This window comes from Myotis yumanensis, unplaced genomic scaffold (genome assembly GCF_028538775.1).
Source record: "Myotis yumanensis isolate MYYU_CA2020_CCGP unplaced genomic scaffold, mMyoYum1.0.hap1 SCAF_9, whole genome shotgun sequence".
NCBI lineage: Eukaryota > Metazoa > Chordata > Mammalia > Chiroptera > Vespertilionidae > Myotis > Myotis yumanensis.
This window is the reverse complement of record NW_027223760.1, coordinates 81424625-81452500: the sequence shown is the minus strand read 5'-3', so window position 1 is coordinate 81452500 and position 27876 is coordinate 81424625. Positions and strand designations below refer to the sequence as shown.

The 27876-nt window shown below is 48.8% G+C and overlaps 2 protein-coding genes across 2 annotated transcripts in view; one reads left to right on the top strand and one right to left on the bottom strand.

Annotated features, from left to right (window-relative positions):
• Positions 1–9402, bottom strand: part of LRRN3 (leucine rich repeat neuronal 3) — a 34537-nt gene extending 25135 nt beyond the window's left edge. Inside the window, exon 1 of the mRNA XM_070424801.1 lies at positions 9092–9402. The gene's annotated coding sequence lies outside the window, so the exon portion shown is untranslated. The remainder of the gene's footprint in view (positions 1–9091) is intronic.
• Positions 1–27876, top strand: part of IMMP2L (inner mitochondrial membrane peptidase subunit 2) — a 473548-nt gene that overhangs the window by 237031 nt on the left and 208641 nt on the right. The gene's annotated exons all lie outside the window — the stretch shown is intronic.

Genomic DNA, 27876 nt, shown 5'->3' with positions numbered 1-27876 from the left:
ATTTAGATTATCTTTCCTTTCAAACATTTATAGAAATCTCTATGAAGTTTGGAGTAGGACATCGGTTTATAATTAGACATAATTATGTCCGAAGGGAAGCGCTGAGCCTAAGTGCGGTTAAGGACTCAGCACCTCATTGCCTTCAGAGGGTGTGGCTAGGAGTGGAGGGAGGAGGTAGCGGCTGGGGCGGGCTGGGGCAGATTGGAACTTACAGGTGTTCACCCTCTTTCCTCGGTGTATGAAACATAGGAAATGTCAATGAGTTTCACATATTTCCCAAATATGGTGAGCGGCATTCAGGGGTGACGCATAGGGCGGTAACATTTTTTTGTACATGCTCAATTTGCAAGATATTTATGGTAGAGAAACTTCTCTTATTTCATCCCTGATTTCTGTTCCCTCAGAAGCAATAGGTTGAGATGTTCCTAAGTCCGTCTGAAGTTCAACCACCATCGCTTTTCTACACACTGTGCCTCTGAATCTTCACAGATGAATGAGAAGTTTAAGTAGCAGGTCCGCGGCTCAACATTTATTGTAGATTAATTGAATTCCGGGAAGTGATCACTGTATTATGAATGGACTGCAATTGGGGTGCCCTGTGTGGTCACCCTGGGGAGTCTGGTGAATTATTACGTAGCTTTCTGGTCTTGGCTGAGGCGCTTATAACTGTAGAAAGAGCCTGTTGTTGGATGTTCCTGCCTAAAAAGTTAAATGCTTCCCAAAGGAGATGTGTTGTGCTAACTCTAACAAATACGTGATGTGGGAGGCACAGTGGCATGGTTTCAGCAGAATGGGCTTTGGAGTCAGAGGTTCCGGGTTCGGGTCAGGATCTGCCATGGGGAGTTGGGCAGATGCTCCCATTCCGACTCCCTGCCCTCAGGGAGCTGCGATGTTAGGTGACGCGATGTGTGTGAGCACTTAACCAGGGTCCAGGCTGTGATGCATAACTGTTGGTCATGAACTCCTCTTTCTCTTCCTCCTCCTTCTCCTTCTTTTCCTTGTTGTATGTGAATGTAAGAAGCAGCAGGAAAAAAAATCTAAAAGTTTAACTTGAAATTATACGTATTCTTCTTTATTCCTTACATGTGTTGAGTTGGCACAGACACTTTAATCACCTTCAACTTGAATTTTACTTTTCAGTTGCCTAATGATTTACAATTTACAAAACAACCATCATCTTCAATCTGAAAAGAGAATGTATATGGATACCCACTCTCGAAACCCCACTCAGCAACATCCCGGCCTTCATTTTACATTCAGCGTTTGGCATGTAGGACAGTCCACGTGGAGGACGTCCTGAGAGCTGTTTGAGGGGGTCACCCGGGGAGGGACGCTGAGGTCCTCCCCCAGCTGGGGTGGGACCTGCTGCAGAAGTCTGAGTCTGCTCAGCACGGTCAGTGGGAGCAGGGCTTACAGCTCCATCATTTAAGGTTGCTGAGCCCAGAGCTTATTAATACTCAGCAGGGTTGATGGATTGTCTTGAAACTTAATGATCCTACGAGCAGTGAAATATCCAGACTCCCTGTAATTCCTTGTTTAAAGGAGCATCACGAGGAAAGAAAGGGCCCACGGGGGGAAGTGCACCCACAGAGGGACTGTAAGGTCTCAGGTAGGGAAATGAGGCCTACGAGCTGCCCCTTGCGTTTTCCCTTGTGCGGTTACTGCGCTGCATAAGTAAGTCATCTCTCTTCTCTTGGAAACAACTAGAAAGGAAGAGACAGAGTGGAGCCTACAAAGAGATGATGTCCCGGGATGAGCACGGTGATGAGTGGGGTGAGTGCATTTTGATGGAGAACCTGGCTCCTGGGAGGCCGTGTGGACTGGCCCGACAGGCAGCACCCACAAGAGGCAGTGCCGCCGTGTGCAAAGGCTTCTTCGGAGCCACCTGCCCCAGGTTCCTCCTCTGCCGCTCCTGGGATTAGTTGAGACAGGTTGCTTTTCTTCTCTGAGCCTGGTTTGCCTCCCTTGTTAAGTAGGGTTAAGAATATTCCTACTTCATATGCTCCTTAGGAGGAGTCGATGAGAAAATGCTCGTATGTAAGACGAAACCTGCTGATGTTATCATGCTCATTCCCTTGGCCGGTGAAGGGCGGGCTACGAGAGATCACGTGACCTGAACTCTTAAGGTCTCTGCTGACAGTAGTGCATGGCATCCAACATTTCATTCTTCATCCCTGTGACCCCTTGGTCCAGCAGCAGGCACTGTGGCGCAGGTTAGAATGTAAACAGAAGGTGAGGCTTTGATATTTACATGGGATTCGCTTGCTCAGAACCGGAAATGGCAGTTTGGCAAATGCCTCCCTGATTTCACAGTTAGCCGAGCACCACCTCTGACACGCGGAGCAGCTGCGGTGTTTGTGCAAAAGACGCCTGGGCGGTAAAGCCCAGTGAGAGGAACAGACAGACATTCCGTGTTTCCCAAGCGAATGGGCCCGGCGCTCACACAAGGCGATGACGTGCCGGGGAAGACAGTCCACGCTCATCTTACGGGGACATTTCGTGTGGTTTTCACTCAGGACTTCGCAGGAAAAGAGCTCCCGGGTTCCGGAAGTGCTCAGAACATACTCATTTCTCACATGGCGAGAGCCTTGGCGGTCGCTTCCCATCGGATTGTGCTTTCTCTTAAACGACCCAGCAGCGTAACCCAGGCTCAGTCCTGTATGTCTTCCCCTCACTGTCTTGTTCTCAGGGCCCTCGACCTGGGCAGTGTGAGGCCAATGACCCTGGCCTTCAGAGAAATCAGAATATGGTCTGTCTAGACTCTAGAGGTACCTGGGAATCATTAAACTTTCTATACCGACCATGCGGTCCCCATGTGCCCTTTGCAGAATATGCTGAGTTTGGTGTTTCTGAGGGACCGGTTTTTGATGAGAACAGAATGAAATGTAGAGCCCGGGGCCCTACCAGCGAACAGTGAGAAGACCAGGATGTCCTAGTCAGGATAGCGATGAGGAGACTACCCTGATGACTAAAGGCCCAGAGGAACTGTGTCTCTGAAAATGCATGTCTGTTTCTAACATTTTATGAGGTTTTATTTATTTTTTTCTTAACAAAAGTCAGCTGTGAATTAGCTGACAATGTCACATACATGCCTTGACCTATCGGTGTTACGAGACTGAGAGAGAGCATGCAGCCAGGTTTACACCAGCGGAATGAATCTGCTGAAATGTTTGCCTTTTGTTTTTTTATAGTCATCGTATTAATTTTGTAATTAGTTAGAGAAAATTTCTCAGAAGCACAAATCAGTCCTCTCTACCACAATGAAAATGAGGCCTCTCTAAATATCTCCTGCAGATCAAATACCCATAGTATTGATGTCGTTGCTAAGTGTGGCCGGTTCCGAGTCTTCCTGAATGAAGGCCATTGGTGGCCCTGGCCCATGAGCAAGCTCAGTCCCTGGAGTGGCTGCTTTGTGAGGTCAGGAATCATCTCCCCTCCCCCTATTCCTCGGGGAATAAATTCCAGGGTTTCAGGCCTCTGGCATATATAGAAAATGCTGCCTGTGGATGCTAAGCCTTTAACCTTTAACTGGTGGTTCAGCGGGTCTTGGGGGTGGGGGTCTGGGCCTTTAAATGCAGACCTGGAACAAATGGTGGTGTTTACCCTGCTGCCTAAACAGAGTGGCCGGTACCTGTGAGGCCTCACCTGCTGGGAGTAAAGCTTGAGGCGACAGTCCGAAGGACATGTGTCCAAGAGATTCTCATTTAGTCCAAGGACAATATACTCTGGAAAGACAAAGGTCTCCCCTAGCAAGGGCTCTCAGGAAAACGTGGAGAGATTTACTGGCATTTGAGGCCTTTGTATGTCATTTTCTCCCCAAGACAGACAAACCAGGAGGGAGATGCCAAGGAAAGGGCCTTAGGTTGGCGCTTCATTTCTGGGCGGGACTTCAGGTGACTCTGAGGCCCTGGCTCAGCATGTCCCGGCCGCCTGGAGCGGGCCGGGTAGTCTCCTCGCCCATCTTGCCCATCTTTCGGGAGGCCTTTGCCGAGTATCTGTTTATCAGAGTGCGGATGCTGTCAGACAAACATATGGGTGAGGAGGTAGGAGAACACGCAGTCATTCTCTCCAAGAATAGACGGTGGTTGTGTCTGTCATGTTTAACGCGGGCACATCATTCGCCGGGGGTTAAATTAAGAAGTGCAGATTTTTCTTGTGAAAACCTACCCACATGGAGTGTGTACGACATGAAGGAAGTGCTGGGAGTTGGGGAAACGGGACTGGATCTTCACTCACAGGCTCCCAAAGAGCCAGGCAGTGCCATGGTCAGTGCAGTGCCCGGCATTGTAGTCAGGAGACCTCATGCCCCACATGTCAGCCCTCTAACCCCGAGCCTCCTTCTCCAGTCTCCAAACACAGGTGACTGTCACCATATCCCTCACCAGGTGGTGGTGAGAAGGAAGCAAATGTCATTGTTGAAAAAGTCCATGTGAATGATATGGTCCCACGCCCTGGCCAGGTGGGCTCAGTGGTTAGAATGCCACCCATGGATGGGAGGGGCAGGGGTTCGATTCCTGGTCAAGGGCACATACCCTGGTTGCAGGATCCCCAGCCCCAGTAGGAGCATGTGCAGGAGGCAACCAATCGCTCGCTCTCTCACACATTGATGTTTCTCTCTCTCTCCCTCCTCCCTCCCTTCCACTCTCTCTCTAGAAATCAATGGGGAAAAAATATCCCCGGGTGAGGATAAATCACACAGAGAACGGTATAGCTCCCAATGAGCATTCACAATTATGCTGTTAATTTTTGTATCCTCTTTCCTTCCCCCAAGTTTTTGCGTCAGTTAATTACTATCATCTTAAGCAAAATTTGGGGAGCACATTTAGAAACGGGGAGACATTTGCCAATGAAAAAAAATAGGGCTGAGGAATTAAGGAGGTGCCTACAAAGGCTGTCCCTCCACATTTGGAAATGAAAGGGCAGGGTGGGGTGGGGTGGGGTGGGGGCAGAGAGAGGGAGAGGGGGATGCTGTCCCTAGGAGGTCCGCATTGAGGTGTGAGGGTGGGTCCTGAGGACGGACATTGTGTATGAAGAGGGCGCAGTGAGCGCCTTCAAACATCACAGCGGAACCCTCCCTCATCAGGAATGGTGTGGGGGTCGTCAGAAGCCCTGGACAGACTTGCAGTGGATGGTCAGTAGCTGAATCTCTGTGGGTGACTGACAGCAGTATTTTTTAAAAAATATATTTTATTGATTTTTTACAGAGAGGAAGGGAGAGGGATAGAGAGTTAGAAACATCAATGAGAGAGAAACATCGATCAGCTGCCTCCTGCACACCCCCTACTGGGGATGTGCCCGCAACCAAGGTACATGCCCCTGACCAGAATCGAACCTGGGACCCTTCAGTCCTCAGGCCAATGCTCTATCCACTGAGCCAAACCGGTTAGGGCTGATAGCAGTATTATTACTCAGGTGTTTTAAGAACAGGACAAAGCTCTCATGTTTATGACTCATTACAGAATATATCCAAAAGATGAATTACAGGTGTGTGTGATTTGGATGTTATATACTCAACAAATCTGGAAAGACATTTCCTATGTATTTTATTTTATTTTGGTACATATCTCTGAGCTTCCCCCATCTTTAAAAAACAAACAAAACAAAAACTATCTTTGAAAAACTGAGTAGGCAGAGTTTTAGTGGGGTGCACTCTAAAGCGTCCTGCCCAGGCCTCCAAGATAAAGCTGTGTATTTGGGGCAAGGATGGTAAAGCCTCTGGGCCTCAGTTTCTTCACCTGTGAAATGGGCTCTCAGACTGTCCACTCAAGGTCCCCTTCAACACAAACATCCCGTTATTCAATGAAAACACCTTCCCCTTCATCGCTCCCTACGCTGAAGCTGTGTAATGTGCTTTCATGAATTACAGCTTTAAAAATATAGCCCTCCCTCATCATGGCCTAAAGATAAATAAACATCACAGTGAATGGTTACATGCAAACCTGACAATTATGCAAATATAGTGGATGGCTTGGCAGGTGCCATGCTGCTCCCCTGAGATTCTAGATGAGCCTGGTGTGCCCTTTGCTGACTCTGTATGGAACGCCCTCTACACGGCGCCTGCTGAGACCTTCTCGACCCTCCCACCAGGTTCAAGAGAACATTGCCATCCGCCTGGGACTTTCCCTGCCCTCTGGCACCACCTACTTGCTCTGTATTAGAATTTGATTTCCCTGTACATTGCGGCCAAAGGGGTGACTGATCCTACTCTACTTCCTGGCGGTCTCAGCAGACCTCACTGTATCAGAGGGAGGCGGGAGGGGCTCCCCGGCCCCGTGTGGGATGCATGTCCCGTGGCTGCAGGAGGTGCTGCCCTCGTCTCGCTGCACAGCCAGTGTCGGAGCCTCACCTGTGACAGCGCTCACAGCTCCTCTAGTGCCCGGCCGCACCGCCATCTGCTCTTTTTAATCCCAGGAGACCTGCGCGGGCTGCACAGGTGGCTGCACCTCGGAACCAGGCCTCCCGGGAGCACTGTGGGGCTGCAGGCCCGCCCAGTGCTTCCCCAGACTGGCTGGAGCTCTCACAGTTTTGGTGATTCCCTGGGGGCACCCTTCCCCAGGCTGGAGGGAGGGCCCATTTCTCCCAGGCTGTTAGCTTCTGTGCATGATCTCGTTCCCATTCCCCAGCACACACCTCGTCTCCGACCATCTTCAGGGGCTGCCAGTTCAGTCATGTTTACCGTACAGAAGTGGTACTTTCTAACTCAGTACTAAGCCTTTCTGATCAACTTCTTTAGTTTGCAATAAATACCACAATGCCACATCACCTAGGAATTTCACGCCAGAAAAAAATTAGGGTGAGAGTGAGGGAAAGTTAAACATCAAACTCATTTGTGGTTAAAGGAGGGGGTGGGGCGCAGTAGGTGTAAAAAAAACCAAAGAAAGAATAAAATACAGTTAGTGAATCCTAAGCTGATCACCTTTTCCTTCCATCCCTACGTTGCCGGCCTAGAAAGCTGATCACACTGTCTGTTAAGCCATCAACAGCAACGGCCACCACCAGACAAAAAATCCCACCCACTCGTCTGTATTCTAACTCAGCATGTTGCCTGTGACAAGGCACTCCCTGAAGAGATGGTGCTTTAAGCTTGTCTTGCTGAAAGCTATTATTTATGGCAAAGCCACGAGACAGGGGGGTGGACCAAGGTTACGTCTTCCAGGCATGCTCACCGGTCCATCACCTGGCCTGGGTGGGTGTGGATCAGCTCACCAGGCTCTGGGCACACACCCGGTGACATCCCCAGGGCCTGGACCCAGCGTGTTTCTCGGACTCCAGTGGACACACTATGGACCTCTGTAATCCACAGGCTATGTATGTGGCTTTACCTGGGTTAGGGCTCAAGTCTGCTGTTCCCGGGGGGCGTCGATTGCCATTTCATAATGGGCCGGGCAGGTGTGTTTGGGATGAAAAGTTTCCCCGGAAGAAGCTCCGAGAGACACCCCATCAGTGCTGCAGTGCTGCGTCTGCACCAGTCCGCCCGCCTGGGGAGGGGCCTGTCTCCCTCGGGCAGTCCTCTGGGTCAGGAGCACTTGGGGGGATGCAGCAGAGCCAGTGCACGCGGCTTCCCTGGGCCATAGGCGGCAAGTCCTGTGCCTCCTGTGGACGCCTGTGTGTGTGAGGCAGAGCGAGCCCGCCCGCACCGCCCGCCCAGCTCAGCGCCGCCGTTCATGCTCATCTGTCACCGAGAGAGGAACCCTCGCCTTAAACTCGCTCATTCCGCTCGGGGAAACTCGGGAAATCGAAGCCGCTGGCACCCTGTCAGGCCTGCCTTACCGCCGCCGTTAACAAAGGTCACCGCAATTAATTGTCTCCTTACATTACATACTGTAAGCCGGCCGGTGTTTTTTTTGACACATTTACGGGAAAGTGGCAGGATCTAAGTGACTCGTTATTATCGGTTGGTTTTTCGGGCTCCTCTCAGAAACCGGGGAGCCAATGACAACTCTGAAAGCGCAGCTGCAGGAAAAAAATCTCCTGCGGTTTGAAGGAAGCGACCTAATGAACTGGGGGGTGAGTGGGGCGAGAGGAGGGCGGCCAGGCTCCGTGTCTGCAGGGCCGTAAGGGGGCGGTGAGCACCCACGATCCATGGGCGCCTCTCTCTGAAAGCCGATTCCTTTTACGAGCCTGGAGCCTGGAAGTACCCATTCGCCCCACTGAGCCCCACGAATCACGCTCCATGGATGCGCTTGGTTTCCGGAGAGTAAGTCTGTCCGTTTGCCTCTGAAGCTCAGGAGCCATGTCCGTCACAGGACCCGGGCCCCGTGTTCTGGGGGGACACTTCCAGGCCTTCCTCCCTTATTTTCTCATGATCCCTCTTCTCCCCCGTCAGGGAGGCTCTGCGCCTGTCGCTGCCTGCCTTCCCTGGAGCCGGAGGCCCGGAAACAAGGACATATTGTGAAAAACGAGTCCACGAGGGGAACTCAGCCGCCCAGCGCAGTCCCGGCAGAGGGAGCGCGGCCGCGGCGGGAGCTCGCCGGCCTCGGAAACGGAACCGGGAACCTGCGTTCCAGCCGCCCGCGGGGCTGCTCCCCCAGGAGGGGACGATCCCTCGGGCAGCCTGGCAGGCAGGCAGGCACTGGCACCCCTTCCCCACTCGGCTCCGTGGTGTCAGCCCCGGACTTCCAGCAGCGGCGGCTCCGTCCGCATCCCCCGGCGAAAGCGAGGAAAATGCCCCGTTTGGGGGATGGGCGCGAACCACAGAATGGTGTGTGCTCCGCTTTTCATCGCAAAGAATGCGAAGAAGGGGGAAGCCCGGCGGCTCCCTGCCCCCTCCTCTCCTCTCCTCTGTCCCCGCTCCCTCCTCGCTCCCTGCCTCCCTCGCCCCAGCTCTGCCTGCCTCTCGCCCTGGCCGCCTCCGAGGGGTTCCGCTGGGAGACCGTGCAGGAGCAGCCAGCACAGGGCCAGGCCGGCTCAGAGCCCGCCCCGGGGCTTCTGCGTCTCCATTTCTGCCCAAAAGTCAAAGGGAAGGGAAAAAAGGCTCTTAGAATTGAGACCGGAAGAAAACATCACAGCAGACGGACCGCGGAGTGAACGCACCCGCGGAGCCCGGAGCCAGCAGCGGCGCGAACCCCCGAAAGGCGCGCGTGAAACTTACCTGGCCCCGCGGCCCCGGCCCGCGCAGCCCTCCGTCCCCGCGTGTGCTCGCCGCGCCTCGGGCGGGAATCACATGGTGGTGCGTGGAGAGGTGCGGGTGTAGCGGAGTGTCCGCCGCACGGGCTGGAGGTGTGCGCGCCCCCGGCTCCGCGGGCTCCGAGGGGGAGGGCGGCAGAGGCTGCGGCTCGGCCCCTCCGGCGGCAGCGCCCTCAGCGCCCAGGCTGGGGCTCACCCTCCAGGGCGGGCAGCGCCCGGGCGCCCGCTTGCCGGCCCCGCGTGCCCATGGCGGCTAGTGGCGCATCGCTCACCCCATCAGCTGTCACACCGACTGGGCGCCGCCCGCGCCGCGCTCCTTAATAACCGAGCGCCCTTCGCTCCCGGGAGGAGCCAATCGCTCGGGCGGCCGGGAGGGAGCGCTCGCAGCTGCGCCCGTCTGGTTGGCTGAAGAGACCTGTCTGTCCTGTGCCTCCGCTGCTTAGGATACAAATAAATGAAACAGGTTTGCACATTTCCCCAGGACCGGCCCCCTCCCTCCCTGCCTCCCTGCCTGCCTCCCTCCCTCCCTCCTTTCTATCCTTCCTTTTTCTTTTTCTTTTTTTTTTTTTTTTGAGGGGGAGGAATTTTTGGACAAGTTTCCCCATTTTTTAGGTTATCAGGCTTTCAGAGAAACTGTTTTCTCCCTGAAAATAGCAGGGCGCACTCCTTAGGAGAATTTCCCAAATGTTAAGAACACTGGGGCGGGGGCGGGGCAGGAGGGGGCGGGGAGGGGGGTCCTCAGAGCCTCCCACTCTGCCAGCCGCCGGTGGAGTTCACCAGGGCCCCATCATGCAGGAAGGGCTGCCTGCAACTGTGAGTGGCATTTGCGTCGCTATAGGTCCTACTTAAGTCGGCATATTGCTTGCTGTTCAGTAACATTTTTCTTTGAAGCAATGGCATTTCTTATCTGGATTGACAGATTTTTAAAATAACGCATACATTCTTTGCTTCTCTCTATAACTCACAAACATTGGCATATGAAGGGGGTGTTTTGAAAAATATGTATTTCCAATTACATTCACTTACTTCTCCTTATGGGATGCAAGTAATCTGCCAGCCGCATCCGCGTGGGTGCATGTGTTGGTGGTGTGTGTGTGTGTGTGTGTGTGTGTGTGTTTGGGGTGTATGTTTTACTCTTCTGGGGCAGTGTTTCAACTGTAACATATTAAATACTGAAGAAAGCAATATTTCTTCATTCTTAGACCTATTGACTCTGATGTACATTTTCCTGGAAAATATACAATGTGCACTACATAAGTAAAACATTTTTTGAGTTATCAGAAATTGGGAAAAGAAACCCAGAAAAGCATAGCCGTGTGTATTTCTGAAAGAACACCTGTGAGTAAATAGCAATTTTTAAAAATGCATGTTTTATAACCTCAATTAGTAATTAGTATAGTAGAGAAACATGTTATTGAGAAGAACGGAACATAGGATTAATTTATCAACAGGTCAAAAATAGGCCAAATACATGATCCAGCCCTCGTTTTGAGAGACTGCCCTCTAGTGGAGTAAAAAGGAGTGACATGTTTATATTAGATTTTCTGGGGGGAAAGAAAAGCTTTGCCATCTAATTGCTCCTCAAGTATTTATTGAAATGACATAGACCAGTAGCTTGCGGGTAGAGTATCATAATACAGGAAATTAAAAAAACAACATAGTTTTGTTTCTGACAACTAAATATTTTTGCCCCGTGGTTTTCTTTAAAAAGTTCCCAAATGCTTTATATTTTCCTTATTGAAAAATGTGTTCAAATAGTTTCTAAACTTTGGAATAGAAATAAATTCAAGACAAAAGTAGTGTCTTGATTAATCTAATAATACTTATTCCAGGCTGTTAGTGTAAGCTTTTATTTTTTACTTGACACTGTAGGTTTTACTCTGTAAATGTTAGGGGTCTGTGGTCGAATGCTGGGATGTGGCCATGGAGTGTCCACATATAGTTCAATGTCCTTGTGATGATAGAAATCATCATCATCATTCTTACTCCCCCACTTTTAGTCTTTCCAGCTTCCACTTCTTGCATATTTCAAATCATTTCAACACTCGCAGGATTTTATTTCCACATATGAAATAATTATATAGAAATTGTGATAATTATTTGGAAAAAGTTTTCATTTTCTGCCATTGGGTCCTTAAGCAGTTCATTCTGGTTGATTGGTGTTGACTGTGTAATTGGCAAACCGGTAATCAAAGCAGTTATCATGCGCTCCCGTAATGAAGGTAAATGGTGATAATCAGACAGAGAGACGAGTAAACTACTTTCTGGGCTTATAAATGAAACCAACATCATACCTAATATTTAAAATTTCAGTCTCTTTCGGAAATCAAAGAAAATATCTAAGTTTAACTTAGTGAGAGTTGAATATTTTAAATGCCCCCTTATGCCATATCATAGGAAGTTGTTTTATCTAAATGGCTACCTTTTTGGCATATGGGGATGCGATTGCTTTTCTTGAAATTGTCTTTGTGTTATAGACATATACTAATATATGATAAATTCAAAAGACTTCATATTCATTTTTATAAGTTAAACACCATGGACCGTTAGAAGTGAGGTTGCAGTGTGAGAGAGGAAATAACCGGCTTTGGGTGAAAAGGTTGGGAACTTGGTTTTTCGATTATGGTTTCCTTCTTTGGCTACCAGAGCCTCTGCAGCGCAGTGGACATCGGTGTTTCGGGTGATTTTCACCGATCCTTCAATTCTGTCAGTTACTGGAAATATGAAAAGTGACTCCAAAAAGATAGTTAAAAACTCTCTGAGTTATCATATCTTAAACAAGTACCACATGAAGACATTACATTGTGACTGAATGTGGATTTCAGGGCTTTTGAATTTGTACAGTTGTAAATGGTCATCAAACCAAAACAGCAGAATCTTCAAACCTTTGTGTTCCGACTCCTAAAAGGTTAGGAGACCCAAGTGCACAGCTGATGGAGGGAGCGGGCCCAAGAGCCGACGTCCTCCACGACTTTTCCCACCACAGTACCCTCACCTGCTGGGTCACTGAGAGATCGCTGCTTTCACCTCTGTTCTTCCCTCCCCCTTTTTTCTTACTTTCTGGAGTTTTTTCTTTAGCATCTACTAACACTTTAGAGAAGATCACCCTTGGAAACGCACGGTAACACATGGATGTTTCCATCAGCTGCCTTGTTGCCAGTATCGGCAGGGTTCCCTGAATGAGTTCAGATCTAATTACAATGTATGAAATAATGTTAAATGAAATAATGCTAAAGCACAAGTGAATAGTCACAGTCTTTCAATGCCGTGGAAAGAGTTCTGCCTTCATTATCAGATAAGAAAATGAAGGGGTGCAATGAGCACGGATTCATTGATTCAAGGTGGCAGTTACTAATTTGTGAAGGTGGTTGTTAAGGGGTGGAACCCTGGGCAGTGTGTGTGTTGTTGTTAGAGAAGTGGTCTGGGTAGTGGGTGGGAATATGGGTTCCATGGACAGACCGCCTGCCTTGCCATCCTGGCTCTGTGACCCTGAGCAGGAACTTAGCGCCTCTGGGACCCAGCCTCGTCGCAGGATCGCTCTGAGGATGAAAGTGGTGACTGTGTGCGCGAGCTTAGACAAGTGTCTGGAACATAGTGAGCTGGAGCGAGTGCTGCCATCACCGGCATTGCCATTATCATCATCGCCGCTGTCATTGCCGCCATCTCGTCACCATCATCGTCCAGCCTTCCCCGTGGTTGGGAAGGCCCCTACTACCTCCCGCACCAAGCCCCTGCCTCCCGCCTGTCTGCCCATCCTCAGCAAGTTCCTTAACTTCAACAGCTCCTTCCCTCAAGGAATCGCCTCTGACCCTCTAACAAGATGTTATCTCTCATTTGACCCAAAAGAGCATTCTTTATCTTCTCTATCACGAATCATTTCTAAGTGCATTATACTTATTTTTATAATTTGAATCATTTCCCTTTTTAACTGATAAGATTCCCCTGGAGGGAATATATTTTTTTTTTAAAAAATATGTTTTTATTGATATTAGAGAGAGAGGAAAGGAGAGGGAGGGAGAGATAGAAACAACAATGATGAGAGAGAATTATTGATTGGCTGCATTCTACATACCCCCTACTGGGGTTCGAGGCCACAACCCTGGGCATGTGCGCTGACCGGGAATTGAACCGGTAACCTCTTGATTCATAGATCAACACTCAACCACTGAGCCACACCAGCTGGGCTATTTCTTATTCATCTTCAAGCTCCATAGCACATAAAAACATGGAGAAAACAACATTTGTTGAGTACTAACCATGTATGTTTTGAAAGTTATTTGCTCTTCACAACAGCTTTCTAAGATAAATGTTTTGATCCCTACTTGACTGTGTAGAAACATTGATTGAGAGAAGTTAGGTTACTTGCCCAGTGTCCCCCAAACTATTAAATAATGGGACAAAACCTCGAACCCAGTTCTGTCTGCTCACAGAACCCAGGATTTATTTATTTATTTATTTATTTTTTAGTGAAAACAAGGCACTCAATATTCATTTTAAAATAAATGAAAGCTTGATTGATGACCGAGCCAACCAATTCGATGTAGTCAGCAAGAAGGGATGCTAAAATAAAAGGCTGTCTTAGAGAGTGGATGCGATCCATGAGACAGTGGGCACTGCTAGGGTTATGCTCACTCAGTGTTAACGGCAGAGCTTGTATCTCGGCGGATTTGACACATGGAGCTCTGAGGAGGGGCGGCGCCTGGCGGGGAAGATGCCCTGAGATGACACTCTGTCCTGTGCAGTACCTTATGCGAAGCCTGTGGGTGTGTTGTGTTGTTGTTTCTCTTTGCCTCTGTGTGGGCTCCTTTGGAAGGTGGGCTAATGAAAGGCATCGTTTACGTCTGAGCAGAAGACCGAGGCTGTGGTTTCTGAGCGAGGGAAAGCAAGCCTTCCTTGTCAGTAAAATCCTGAGGCTTCTATTGATATTGCACCATCCAGAAGCTCAAGGGCCCTCTGACTTTTCATGAATATTTGATGTCACTTTTGCTTGACTCCGCTGGGCGGGAGGACAAAGGTGGCTGTTATCACTCCCGTCCCTTGTCATCCTTCCTTGACGGAGAGCAGGGGAGGCCCGAGCTGAGGTTCTCTGCCTGGTCTTTAGTGACTGTGCACCGAGCCCCGTCTTAGTGTGGGGGTGGGTGGTCAGCCACTCACTACACCTCGCGAGGGTGGCAGGACAGATGGGCGTTCTCATGCTTATAACCCGCCCTGATGCCACGGCCGGATTTTCAGCTTCCCGTCTTAAAATTATCTTCACTCCATCTTGGCGTCCTCCTCCCTTCTGGTAGGACTCTATTTTGGGGCAGGTGCTCAGATGTGTGGTCTCTGGACTATCTGGGAAATGAGTTGACTAGGTGGTTAGGTAGAAGTAATTCTGGGCACATGCTAGGTACTCAGTACAGAGATATTTCTGAGGATTACTGCCCCATTCGTGATCACTCTGGATACTTCATTTGGGCCTGACCCTCCTGGGACTCATCCTCTCCACCAGCTGGTTTCTGTCTCGGGGGGCTGGGAAGGGGACAGGAGTTCTGAATGGATGCTAAAACCACGTCAATGTGCATGGAGACATGTGCAGGCTTTGCTCGATAGGATTCACGGGTTGCCTGTCGGTGGCATTGATTGACCTGTTTCTCTTGTAGGAGACCTGTTCCCTGCCAGGAGAGGCTGGGATCGCTGATCTGCCCGTAGGCCCATAATGCAGAATGACTGACAGGAATGTGACTGAATAAATGGGTGAATGAACTTGGACTAGAGGTTCGATGGGCAAGATCATAGCATGTTTAGGAACAGCGGCACCGTGTCTTCACATCTACAACTGTGGACCTGGAGACTCCTGTCAGTGAGGTCAAGGCGATGCTTTGGCTCTTCGTGAGACGTTAGCCATAAGCCGTGGCTGGTGCCGCTCTTGTTCACACGGAGAGGCCTGGTGCCAGTGGGAGCCCCGAGGAGGAGCCCATCCTGATTCCTGGGGAAAAGCGCTCACAGCGAACAGTCACTGATGGGGTGCACATACTGCTTGTAGCGAGTTGGTATTGTTATCTTTGCCGTTAAATTTATTATAGCTGTTGTTCAGGAAAATACAAACGATTTTCCTTGAGCGAGATCCGAAGATACTGTGGAATCGATCAGAATTTGAAATCCATATCGCTAGGCAAATGCAGAAATCATGCAGGCTGAAATGAGAAATTCCTCGAATAATAACACACGGCACGTGTTGAGTGTTCAGTGCAGGCGGTGTGGCAAGCACGCCAGGCACACGGGTGTGTTTCTCCAGTTCTGTGAGGCAGTGGGCATGCCCCCCTCTTCTCAGAAGAGGAAGCTGAGGTTCAGAGAGGTGGCTAACGGGGCATCACAGAAGGGCAGGCCCAGTGTCCACACTCTCGAAACCACATTTCCTTCCTGCTCATGTCCCGAGGGCCTCCTCCTCCTCTTCATGCCTGCTCACTAGCCCGACTCTGCTCCCCGTGTTGGCTGGTTTGTCACCAGCTCCCCAGCACACCCACGGGAGGGCGCGAACAGTGATTCCTCTGTACCTCACTTTTCTCACTTAAAATCTTGGCCCCTACTCCTGCCTTCCTAATTGGATGGTTTCAACCCAGTGTGAGGTGTCTGTGAACGCATATCCTCAAAGGCTCAACTCAGACGGTGTTTTTTTATTTTCACGTTGGTTTCTATCCGTTGCCTGTATTTGCCTGCCTTTTGGAGTCAATAGTGAAGATGAATGACACGTGCATGACTCTGTTAGAGACGTCTCTCTAATGCTGCGTTGCCCAGAAAATAAAGAGGCAAATGTCTAACTAGATAACACACATAAAACTTCAGCATTGCTACGCACAGAGCTACTTTACTATTTTATTTTTTATATATTTGAGACTATAAAAAGCCAAAATGCACAGACTTTCCTAACAAAAGACTTTCAAAGCTGTATCCAAGATGACCGCTCCACAGAAAACTGGGAAATCAGGCTCTTCAGGCAGAGACAGAAAAAGAGCAAGAGGAGCTCCGGCGCTGAAGGCAAGGAAATGCTTGAGAGCGCATTCCTCCGACAGCATAGCGCGTCTCCTGTGAGCTCCCCTCTCTTCCTTTCTGTCCCATAGACCTGATGCAGGAAATGAGTGCGCTAACCCTCACCATTAAGAGCGCTTCTCACTTCCTTAACCTTTTGGAAAGGGTATGTTTTAGCGCAATGATGCAATGCACACTGGGGCTTTGGGGGTTCCCCCCAGCGAGGGAGGGGGGATCCTTCCCGGGAGCCTTGTGTGGGCTGCAGGCCGTGGGGAGGCCTTCACACAGCCCCCATTACTAGGGGCGGCTCACTGGTCTGCACACATCTGAGCAGCTGTCTCATTGGAAGTCTGTGTTCCACCCGCGAGGACTGCATGATGGAGCCGAGAGAGGAGGGAGGGGAGCAAACAGGCTCACAAATGCCAGGCAGCACTCAGTGCGTCCTGTGGCAACAGCGTGCCCGGGGCAGAAGGCGCGTTTACTGTCGCCGCATTCTCAGTTCTTTTGGTGCCATCAGCGCACATTCCTCTGCCTGGCGCGCAGTGAAAAGCCGCAGGGCAGATGCTCCTCAGGCTGGTTCCTGACCCTGATGCCAGCCCGTGGCGGGTCTGCAGGGAGCGCCATAGCCCGGGAGCCATAAGCTGCGGATTCTCTGTTCATCTGGGCTCGCCTCCTCGTGCTGGGTGACGGAGTGGTACCGGCTGTCTCTGTGCAGTGACAAAGCCATGTCGAGACGAAGACCTCGGAATCTGCAGCCTCCAAACTGCCACTGGTGCTTCAGAACGGCTGCACCGCAGGCTGGTGCTCCGCGATCTTCAGGGAGCATCCAGTTCAGAGTCGGAGTGCAGAAGCTCTGCTTCCAGAACGTTCCTTCTAGCTCCTGCCAGCCGACAGCAAAGACAGTAGCTCCCACCTGGTTGGCGCGGCTCAGTGGTTGAGCGTGGACCTATGAACCACTCAACCGCTGAGCCAGGAGGTCACGGTTCCATTCCCGGTCAAGGCACAGGCCTGGGTTGCAGGCTCCGTCCCCAGTGTGGGGCGTGCAGGAGGCAGCTGATCCATGATTCTCTCTCATCACTGATGTTTCTCTCTCTCCCTCTCCCTTCCTCTCTGAAATCAATAAATATATTGTTAAAAATGAAAGAAACGAAGTAGCTCCCACTGAAAAGCCAGATGATCTTCCTCTCCCTGCCGCCCTCCCCAAGGTCCCTCCCAGCTCAGATATTTTATATTTTAAAGTTCCAACAAAGAATAGTCAGAATTACCAGGTAGAATCCAGGAAGTGTTTCCTGCACACAGATGATGAGCTTTGACCTGTCCTAGGCCCTAAGGATAGGCGAGGAGATGGAGAGGAAGAAATGACCCGCCAGCAGTGAGCACATGTTCTTACCCGGAACGGTTTATCCCAATACAACATTCCTCATATTTCCCTACAAACAGCCCCTCCAGTGTGGCTCAATGGTTGAGCATCAACCCATGAACCAAGAGGTCACAGGTTCGATTCCCGGTCAGGGCACATGCCTGGGTTGCAGGCTCGGTCCCCAGTAGCGAGCGTGCAGGAGGCAGCCGATCTATGTGTGATTCTCTCTCATTGATGTTTCTCTCTCTCTATCCCTCTCCCTTCCTCTGTCTCTAAAAAAATCAATAAAAACATTTAAAAAAATTTTCCTACAAAGAAACCAATGGTTAATAGTTAAAGTAAGTTGGTGTACAGACCGTTACAAATAAGTATTTATCTTCCTGAGTGACAAGTTCAAAATTGGTAACACAACCGAGGAAACAGGTATGGGAGCCCTGTATTTGAGCAAAAGACAGTTGGCAGAAGGCACCTCTCAGAGGAGGTGGTAGGATCCCACACATCTGAGGCGCCTAACAGGGGACCCAAAATAGCAGTAAAAGCGATGCCACAGGGAATCATCTTGTACCGGCAAGCAATCAGACCTGAAGAGCAAGTGGGATTTCTCCTTTCTGTTTGCCATGTTTTTAACAGGAAAATAGCAATCAAGAGAGAATATAGCTGAGAACAATCTCAGATCTGTACCAGCACACAGGCTTAAGCAAAAATAAACTAATCTCAGAAGCACAATTTTAAAAATGCAGGTTTTAATTTTTTGGGGGGAGAGGGGGTGGGGGTGTCCAAACTTGTAGAAATATTGCAAACAGTGCAACTGAGTTCCTAAATACTCTCCACGGTTAATTACATGTTGGTGTTCTCTCTCTTTTCCTTCTACCCTTCTAGGTTCTTCTGGCTGAACTAATAATGAAATTGACATAAGAAATTAGCAGGATAAAATGACCTAATTTATTATGTGTGTACAGATGGGGGTCCATGAGAACATGAAACCTGAAGACCCGAGAAGGTGTCCCGCAGTGAAGGCTCATATGCCATCCTCAGTGAGGGGAGAAGTGCTGGGGAGGAGGGGGCTGTGATTGGGCACTTCAAAGGGGAGGGAAAAGCAAATGTTCCTTGAGTCATTGTTTGCTGGGCCGTCTTCAACGATGGGAGACGGAGAGGAGTTGGGTCAGCTTGGCCTGGCGAGGTCCCTCTCTGTCCGTCGCTCCTGGTTCCTGTGACACTGTGGTTGCCGAGGACGAGCGCTCCCCTCTGCAGCAGGTCCTCCACCTGAATTGTGTTAGGCATCGAGGGGAAGGTCAACGGTTTCTCCCGAGTCTTTCATTTCTTAGAAATGACTAGCGTAAAACCACCAGTATCCCAAAGATGCATATTTTGGCGTGTTTATCTCTGCTCCTCCTCACATATATGTATGTGGCATGTAGGTGACTGTATATGTAGGTATGTATGCATGCACACATGTTATTAGCACTTTTGTTGCTATCATTATTGTTGACATACTTGAAAATAAGTTGCAGCTCTGAAGACCCTGTAGCCCTCTATCCTTTTTAAGTTGTTTTTCTTTGACATAATCACAGTGATCACGTTCAGGATTTTTAACGTCAGTTCAGTGCTATTGTCTAACATGTAGTCCATGTTTAAATTTCACCAATTGCTCTAGTAACATTTTTTCTAGCCATTGCTTTGTCCTAACTAATAACCCAGGACCATGCATCACCTTTGCTTGTCATGTGTCTTGAGACTCTCTTCGTTGTTCATGACACTGACATTTCTTGCATTTTGTCCTTTATTGGGGCCTTTGTAATGTTTCCTTATGATTGGACTGAGGTTTAGATTTTGAAAAGGTTGCAGTGTAGGTACCTCATATCAGGAGGCACATGCTATCAGTTTGCTACAGTTTTAGCGACATCAACCTGGCTCCCTTAGCAAAGCTGGTTCCTGCCAGGTTTCTTCACTGTAGCATTCACTATTATTCATTATTGTATTTTGTGTAAATATTCTATTTTCATCAACTTTTATACAGTAGTTTTAGCATCCAGAGATGATTCTAGCCCGAATCAAGTACTATTGTGATGCTGCGAAATGGTTATTTGTAACGCTGTCACTTCTTATGCAATTATTGGTTGGCATCCTGCTGTGAGGCATAGATTTCTCTTCTCTTTGTGTTTAGTACCAGTAGGACAAATGGATTTCTTTTCCCCACAGTGAGCTATTAGCTATTACCATCACTATTCCTTGTGATTATTACATTGTCCGAGATTTGGCAGTGGGTAGTTCTCCTTTTAGAATAATCTTTCTCTCATTTGTCATGACCCCACCATTTTTTTTATGGGCACTTATAATCAACTTGGTTTTGAGAAGTCTGCTATAAACTTAAAAAAGAAAAAGAACTGAAATTCACATGAAACATGAAGTTAATCATTTGAAAGTGTACAGTGCACAATCCAGTGGCATCGTGGACATTCACAGTGTGTGCAGCTACCCCGTGTCACCTTCCGTCAGCCATTTCTGCTCTCCTGGGGAGCCCTGGACCCGTCGCAACCAGGCCTCGTGCTCCCTTCCCAGCAACCGCTGGCTCCCGGCAACCGCTGGTCTGCTTTCTGTCCCTGTGGACGTCCCTCTTCAGGGGATTTCATATAAATGGAACCGCATGTTATATGATATTTTGTCTCTGGGTTTTTTTTCACCTGGCAAAATGTTTTCTAGATTCATCCACGTTGCAGCCTATATCCATGCTTATTCTTTTTTTATGACTGAGTAATATCCCATTGTAGGGCGACACTACATTTTTCTTACCCATCCACCCACTTAAGGACATGTAAGCTGTTTTCAGCTTTTGGCTGTTGTGACTAATGCTGCTATGGACATTCACGGACAAGTATTTGTGTGAAAATCTATTTTCACTGTTGGGGGTTGTATACCTAGGAGTGGAATTGCTGGGTTATATGATCATTCTATGTTTAACCCTTGGAGGAATCACCGAACTGTTTTCTGTGGCTGTTCTGGTTACATCCCCACCAGCTGTGGATGAGGGTTTCAATCCTCTACACCCTTGTCAACACTTATTATTTTCCTTTTTTCTTCTCACAATTTCATGGGTATGAGTCAGCATCTTATAGTTTTAATTTGCATTTTTAATGTCTAACTATAGTAGACATCTTTCCATGTGCCTGTTGACCATTTGTATATCTTCTTTAGAGAGAATCTATATATTCAATTCCTTTGCCCATTTTTTTGAAGTAGATTTTTTGTTGTTGTTGAATTGTAAGCATTCTTTATCTGTTATAAACTTTTAGAAATACATAACATCACATTACTTAAAAACTACAAAGCATATATATTTTTAAAGTCCTGCTTTTTTTTCTGATTCAAATTTAAGTCAAGAGAATTGAATTAACAGTAGTGTCAAGAAAAATATCTAACAAGAAATCCTTTTGCTTACTTAAGTGAAATTTGAAGCTATGTCTCTATATATGATCAAGAAATGTAGGTCTGTTCTACTCCAAGTTCATTGGGTTCAGTGAAAATTTCACGTGCTATCACCGCTGCCCAGGGCGCCTTCACCGCGGTTGGTCTGGTGGGACAGAGCCTTTGAGGACTGCCCAGTGAATCGGTAGTCCAAACTCAACAGGGAAATCACTTTACACTCAATTAGGATTTTCCTGCTGAGACTCAATTTAGCAGACTGGTAAAGTCTAATTTGCTAAACAATTTCATCTGGCTAAGTTTTTACCAATCTTCCTTATTTTCTTGATCAAAAATTCTCCCATCACTAGTTACTTTTTAGACAGATACCATCGTTATTTAACCCAAAAAATAAAATCTCTCTGTAGCCGTTATCTCCATGGGTAATTACTTCCCTGTTCTTCATCAGCTGAATATGGCTCGCTACTTGCCAAGACCTCAGGGGTGCAGCCTGGGGGCGCTCCTTGAGACTCGGGTGGGTTGTTTTGTAGCACATGGAGTTGCGGACATTCCTGTGAGGAGTTATTACTCACATTATTATTATTCACATTCTTCTTCTTCTTCACATTATTATGCAACATTATTCACAGCCCTTCGGAATGTTGTGACACTCCGTATTTCTTCCAATGGAACTTCCGGCTTTCTTTTCATTATTCAAAGATTCTTTGAATTGGGGTGGTGAACAATATACAGGTGATGAAGTATAGAATTGTACTCCTGAAACCTATATAATTCTGTTAACCAAACCAAAAAACAAAAACAGCTCCTTTGGTTTTTACACTTTGGTAGGCGTTTCTCTCACTGTGGTTTTACATCGAGTCCTATATTTTTGACAAACATGTGAACCCCTTTTGCTAAAAAGTGTTTTCCTTTCCCCTCTACTAGTAAATCTGTGTGTGAGGTTCTGGAGACTCTGTCTTTATCGACTCTGCTCGGTTACACACGGCCTCTCTGTGGGGAAGGACGGTGGGGGGGGGGGGGGGGGGCATCCCGGGTGTGGAACGTCAGCGTGGCTGGACCAGGACTGAAATGCAACTTGTTCCACGACATGTTTGCAAACAGTGGGAGAACCTTTGGTCCTGGAAACTGGTTCAGAGCACATTCTGGAGAGAGAGAGCCTGAGATGGTGCGGCCGTCTTCCCACCTTCTCTGTCTCTCCAGGGAGGAGACCAGTTTTGGATGGTCCCGTCCCCCGTGGGCATCTGGGCCCTCAGTGCTTCCTGGGTGGGGACCAATGAGAAGGACAGCACAGCGTCCCCGGGGATCACTGCTGTGTATATATATCAATGTGTCTAGAATCCAAATGCTGCATGACATTCGTCAGTATAATCATCAGTGTCCATTACAGCTATTAACTTCCAAGTACCATTCAGACACATTAAAAACATTCTACCTACACACATGGGATGTTCTAGTTTTAAGAAATGCTAGATATTGTCCACATCAACGTTCTAATTTTATAGATGAAAACCTCAGGTCCAGTGCTCTTTATAGTCTGTCGTTACAGATTAGTTTCTTATTATTCCTAATTAGACCAAATGTTTGCATTCGAAGGACAGGTGACAGTCATCTACCCAATAAACATCTCGTCCACTGCGCTTGCCCACTCAGACATTGCTAATCGATCAACGTGCTCTTTCCCACCAAGCGCAAAGCCGCCTTCTTGCATGTGCCCAGCACCCGTCACCAGGGAACAGGAGTTGGTGCAAAGGAAGGAATCTATTTGCCTTCCCAGATCTAGTTCAGTTTCCTCAATTCAAAGAAGAGGAAATCGAAGAAAAAGAACAGTGGGGTTATTTGCATAGAACGCAAAAGAAAAAAAATCACTTGCTGAGTGGCCTCCCTGCCTCTTGGTAGGGCATCCACTGGAGAGCGATCCTCACGCCCCGCCTCTCCTCTTAGCTGAGCGCCCGCCGGGTGCAGAGTGTAAAGCCACTCTCTCAAGGAATCCCTCTCTTCTTGTGACTGGCAGACAGATGGCTGATCAGTCCATTAATTCAGTGAACGAAAGAGCCAGAGGGAGTTGAGTTAGACTTCTGAGATGCCTTTTCCAAAATTAGAATGACCTCCCGGCTTGTTCTGGGGAGTTTAAAACTCAGAGAATAGACGGGTATCTTTCAACATTGCTCTTCTCTAGATTACATTTTAGTTGGAAACTAAAGGGAATTTTTAATTGCTTTGGACAGCACTAAGCTTTTTCTCTCTGTTGCCTAAAGTTGAAATGTGTGCTATTTTTAACATAAAACCAACACTAACTTTGGAAGATAATAATTTATTGATGTTTTTCCTCCAAAACATTTTTTTTTGTTTAACTACAGAACCTTTGCTAAATTTTAGAGCCTACACCTTGTGCCTTCTGTCCAATTTTTACACCCCTCCCGAATTAGAAGGCAGTGCTGTTTTACAAAAAATCCATAAAATGAAAAATTAAGGCTCATATTGACTTCATGAAAATCTGAAGATCAGTCACTCTTTTTCTTAGGGCTTTTTGCATATTAATTTAAATCAGCTTGGAAGTGTGAAAAATTATTTCATACAGAATGCATTTCTCTCTGCCAAAGTTTATCATGAAATGTTCCTTTTCCTCATCGAAGAATGCTGCCCGTCAGTCACAAACATACTTGCAAGATTATGAGTGACACATGAAATCAGTGGGGCCATCTGTGCTCCCACACACTTCTTCTCTGACCCTGTGCTCTCTCTGGTCTCGTATGCGTATATGTCTGTGTATGCAGGTCAGTATGTAGACTTACATTGATACACTGGTTTCTTCACCCCATAGACTGACCTGAACAATGGGTACATGCTTTTATGCATTTTTTATTTATTGCTTCACACTTTAAATGCTGTGGTGTCATACTGGTTTAACTCAGGGGTTACCGAGCAGTCGGGCAGTCTGAAGGATGTTCTATCTTTCACTCTCTCCCCCCGCCCCCCCAATCTCTTCCTGAAACCCTTCTGTAGAGACCATGACAGTGCAAGTCCCTGGGCATGCCGATTTCTCCTGCCGTCCCTTCTTAACCTCCTTGTCAATTTTTCTCCTGCCTGTAGCAATGGAAAGAACATACGCTCTGCCACTAGACATGCCTGAGTTCAAATCTCACTTTTACTCGCACTGCGTGGCTTTAGCAAGTCACGGTTACCCTTCTGAGCCTCTGTTTTCTCATCTGCAGAATGACCCAGTGCTTTCCTGTCTGCGGGGCTCCCGATAGGGGGTTCTCAGGGCCCCCCTCGGGTTTGATCATTTGCTGGCCAGACTCACATAAGTGACTGAACGCTATTATGCTCACGGTTATGGTTTAGTGTAGGGAAAGGATACGGATTAAAAATGACCAATGAGAGAAACGCAGAGGGCAGGGCCCAGGAAAGCACCAAATGCGAAGTTTCTCTCATCCTGTCCTGTAGGGTCTGGACACATTCTTTTCCTGGCATCAGCGTGCGGCCATCTCCATGTGGCATTGCCCACCAGGGAAGCTCACCTGAGCCTTGGCATTGAATTTGTACTGGGACTCAGTGACCTAGGCAGGGTTGATGGATTGATTGACTGGCTGATTGATTACCCATGTGTTGATCTCAGTCTAGGTCGACTGAGACTTTGTGACCTGAAGTCCCCACTGTAAGTCCCATGATTGGTCCTTCTGGCAGGGCCAGCCCCTATCCTAAATCACACAGTTAGACTACACATCCCAGGGCTCCCAGGTGGTCAAAACATGCCGAACATTTCAAGGGTATAGAGATTACTTCCCAGAAGCTGAGGGCAAAGGCCAGACCACATTCTGGGCAAGGTTAGGTTCTTTGCTACACAGTGGAAAAGAATGGAGAGGAATCTGGTTGGGCAAAAGTTAGCTATTGGCCCATTTTCTTTTAAGAATTACTTCAAAAATTAAAGGAAATAACCAATGTGGAAGGCACTGCCCTCCTGCAGTACAGGGAGCCCTGTCTGTTTAAAATGTTGTCTTCCTAAGCACGCTCTTCAATCTTTCTTTTACTCCAAACCCAGCATAGGTTCCTGTGACTTCTCCTTTGGTTTTTTAGTTAATGATTTTCATATTTTAAAATCTCATTCATTTATTTATTTATGTGTTCATTAAGTATTTTTGAGAGCTCACTTTATCCCAATATAGATACGGCTCCTGCCCTCGTGAAATTCATTTATGGCGTACTATGGGAGACACACAAAAATAAAACCACACACACACAAACACACACATGCACAGAAGTGTGCACATGTACACACGTACACTTACACGCAAACAAGAAATAGGACCAGCTCTAAGTTATAGACAATACTCTAAGGAGAGGAAAGGGTGCCACGTGAGAGACCCCACTGCATGGGGTGGAGAGAATATAAAAGCAGAGATGCTAAGGCTGGTGAGGAGCCAGCTTGGAGGTGGTTTGCGGTGTTGAGAGAACAGCCACGAGGAGGGATAGTATTTCCTGAGGCAGGAAAGAGCTCGATGTGAAGAGTAAGTGGAAGAATATTCACGAGGCCGGGGCATGTGGGACTGAAGGGCAGTGAAGGGGAGCACAGACTGGAATGCAAGGGTCACGGGACTCCCTAAAAGCCCTTCACGCACATAACTGCACCACCCCGCTGACACTCTCAAACGCTGCATTGGCTGCGCTGTGGAGAGTCCATGTGGTTTGTAGACTGCACAGGGCCAGGAGCAAACTGGAACCCGAAAGGCCTCTTCCAGGTCTGATGGAGCGAGGAGGGGAGGGCCTGGGAGTGGAGGTGGCATGTGAAGCGCCTGTGGATCTGAGATGTATGTGGAGGTTATTTATTTATTTATTTATTTATAATATATTTGTACTGATTTCAGAGAGAAGGGAGAGGGAGAGACAGAAACATCAGTGATGAGAGAGAATCATTGATCGGCTGCCTCCTGAACCTTCCCTACTGGGGATGGAGCCCACAGCCCGGCATGTGCCCCAACTGGAATCGAACCGTGACCTCCTGGTTCATGGGTTGACGTTCAACCACTGAGCCACGCCAGCCGGGGGAGGAGTGGAACTGTTGAGTATTATTTTATTTTGTAGATTCATGTTATCAGATTTCCCTGAAAGGTCAGAAAATAATAAGGTACACGAGAAAAAATAATGTGATTTTTTCTATAAAAGCTGCAGGAATGCAAAACCCAGGGCATTTTTAAACCTGAGCCGAGGCTGCTGCCTGCAAACGCAGTTAAGATGAATGACTGGCTTCCATTGTCCTGCAGACTTGTCAGCAATGGGCGTGGGTATAAAGGTCAGGTTCGCCTTGATAGCCAATGAATATTTATTTTTTTAAAAATGCGATTTTTTTGGCGTCCTTGGCTTGATTGCATCGCTGTTTACAGAAATAAATCAGCGCAGCCCTGGCCCATGGCACACGCCGTGTTCTGGCCGCCGAAGGGAAGGTGGCAGCGTTCCCATGAGCTCACTGTAACGAGACGGCGTTGGCTACCCGCACAGGTCCGGGTTCTGGCAGGAGCGGCTCTTGCTTTCCCAATTAGGCGTTTAATCTTCAACCGCTGGCCGTCTGCTGCGGTGTGAGCGCTGTATTTACACGTGCGCCCCCGTGGAAGGCCCGTCCTCCTGGCAGCAGACGGCTGCACCTGCAGACACTGGGGTCGCCAGCGGGAGCAAGAGCTAAGCGGCCCGGGAGAGCTGCTCGGGCTCCTGCCCAGACGGAGCGGCAGCTCGTGCCTGCCCCTTGGTAGCGGCTGCACCCATGGCAGGGTCTGTGCAGATGGGTGAGCGGCCCCTCCTGCCTGCCCCTTGGTAGCGGCTGCGCCCATGGCAGGGTCTGTGCAGATGGGGGAGTGCGGCTCTCGGAGCTGTTACCGAGAGCAGCCCTGTTCCAGCTTCTGTTCTAGCGCCCGGGAGGGCAGAGGCGAGGAGGATGGCGCCTTCTCTCACGCGGCCTCTGGCCTGCAGGGAGCGAGGTCTGTAAGCGAGGAGCCACCTGGGGTGTGAGGCCAGTCCCGGGACTATGTGGGGGAAGGGGGGCTGTGGCGAGAAAGCAGCCTCATGCTCCCTGGGACCAGCACAGAGGACTCAGTCTCTTGTGATCCTGTATGTGAACGTGTCCACTCACATGCTCCACGCAGCACGCGGCCTTCCACCCCAGTGAGTGACCAGCTTCGTCGGGTGAAGGCACCGCCTCTTCCCCACACTGCGAGCTGTGTGGAGGGACTAGGAAGGACCACGGGGAAAGCGTCAGGTGAGAACAGAGAATGAATGTCTTAAAGGAAACTCGAGACGATGACTCCAGTTACGGAGTCCCGTTTGGAGGGTTTCATTTGTTGTGAAGCAGGGGTTTGGTGGGCTCACGCAGCTCCTGCGGGTCACGTGTTGAAGGTGGGGTTTCCTGGGACCGAGGGTGTCTGGGGAGGGCGGGGAAGGTGCAGCGATCGGACGGCTGTCCGAGGGGGTCTGCATGCCGGTGGATGTGGGGGGTCGCCAGGCTCCCGACTTGAGAGCAGCCGGTGAGAAGGCGACATGGCCGGTGGCACTGGGTCCACTCGCTCCTCGGCCCCGGGAGGCCTCACTTCAGAGACACCGGGAACTTGATTTAAAAACACGGAGAACAGAGAGCACCAGGCTCGCCGTCACTGTGATGTTACCTGTGGCTCCATCCCGAGCTCACATTCAGTGGGACAGACTGTGTCCTCCGCACACGAAAAGCACTTCTTGGTTTAAGCTTGTTTCTACAGGAGCTGTTTGCCTGCGATAGCTGAGGTGTGAAGATTTCAGGTGGGCAGCCAGTGCGTGGCAGCAGGAAGGCTGACACGCACAGTAGGATTTTGTAGAGTCACGGTGTCATTTCTTTAGATACAGTGTATTCGTTGTCTCTATTGAAACTCATAACTGGAGACCACCTGAGGTGTCAGCTTCGGTGGGCAAGGCGGTGGCTCTCTCTGCCGGTGCCCACGTTTCTG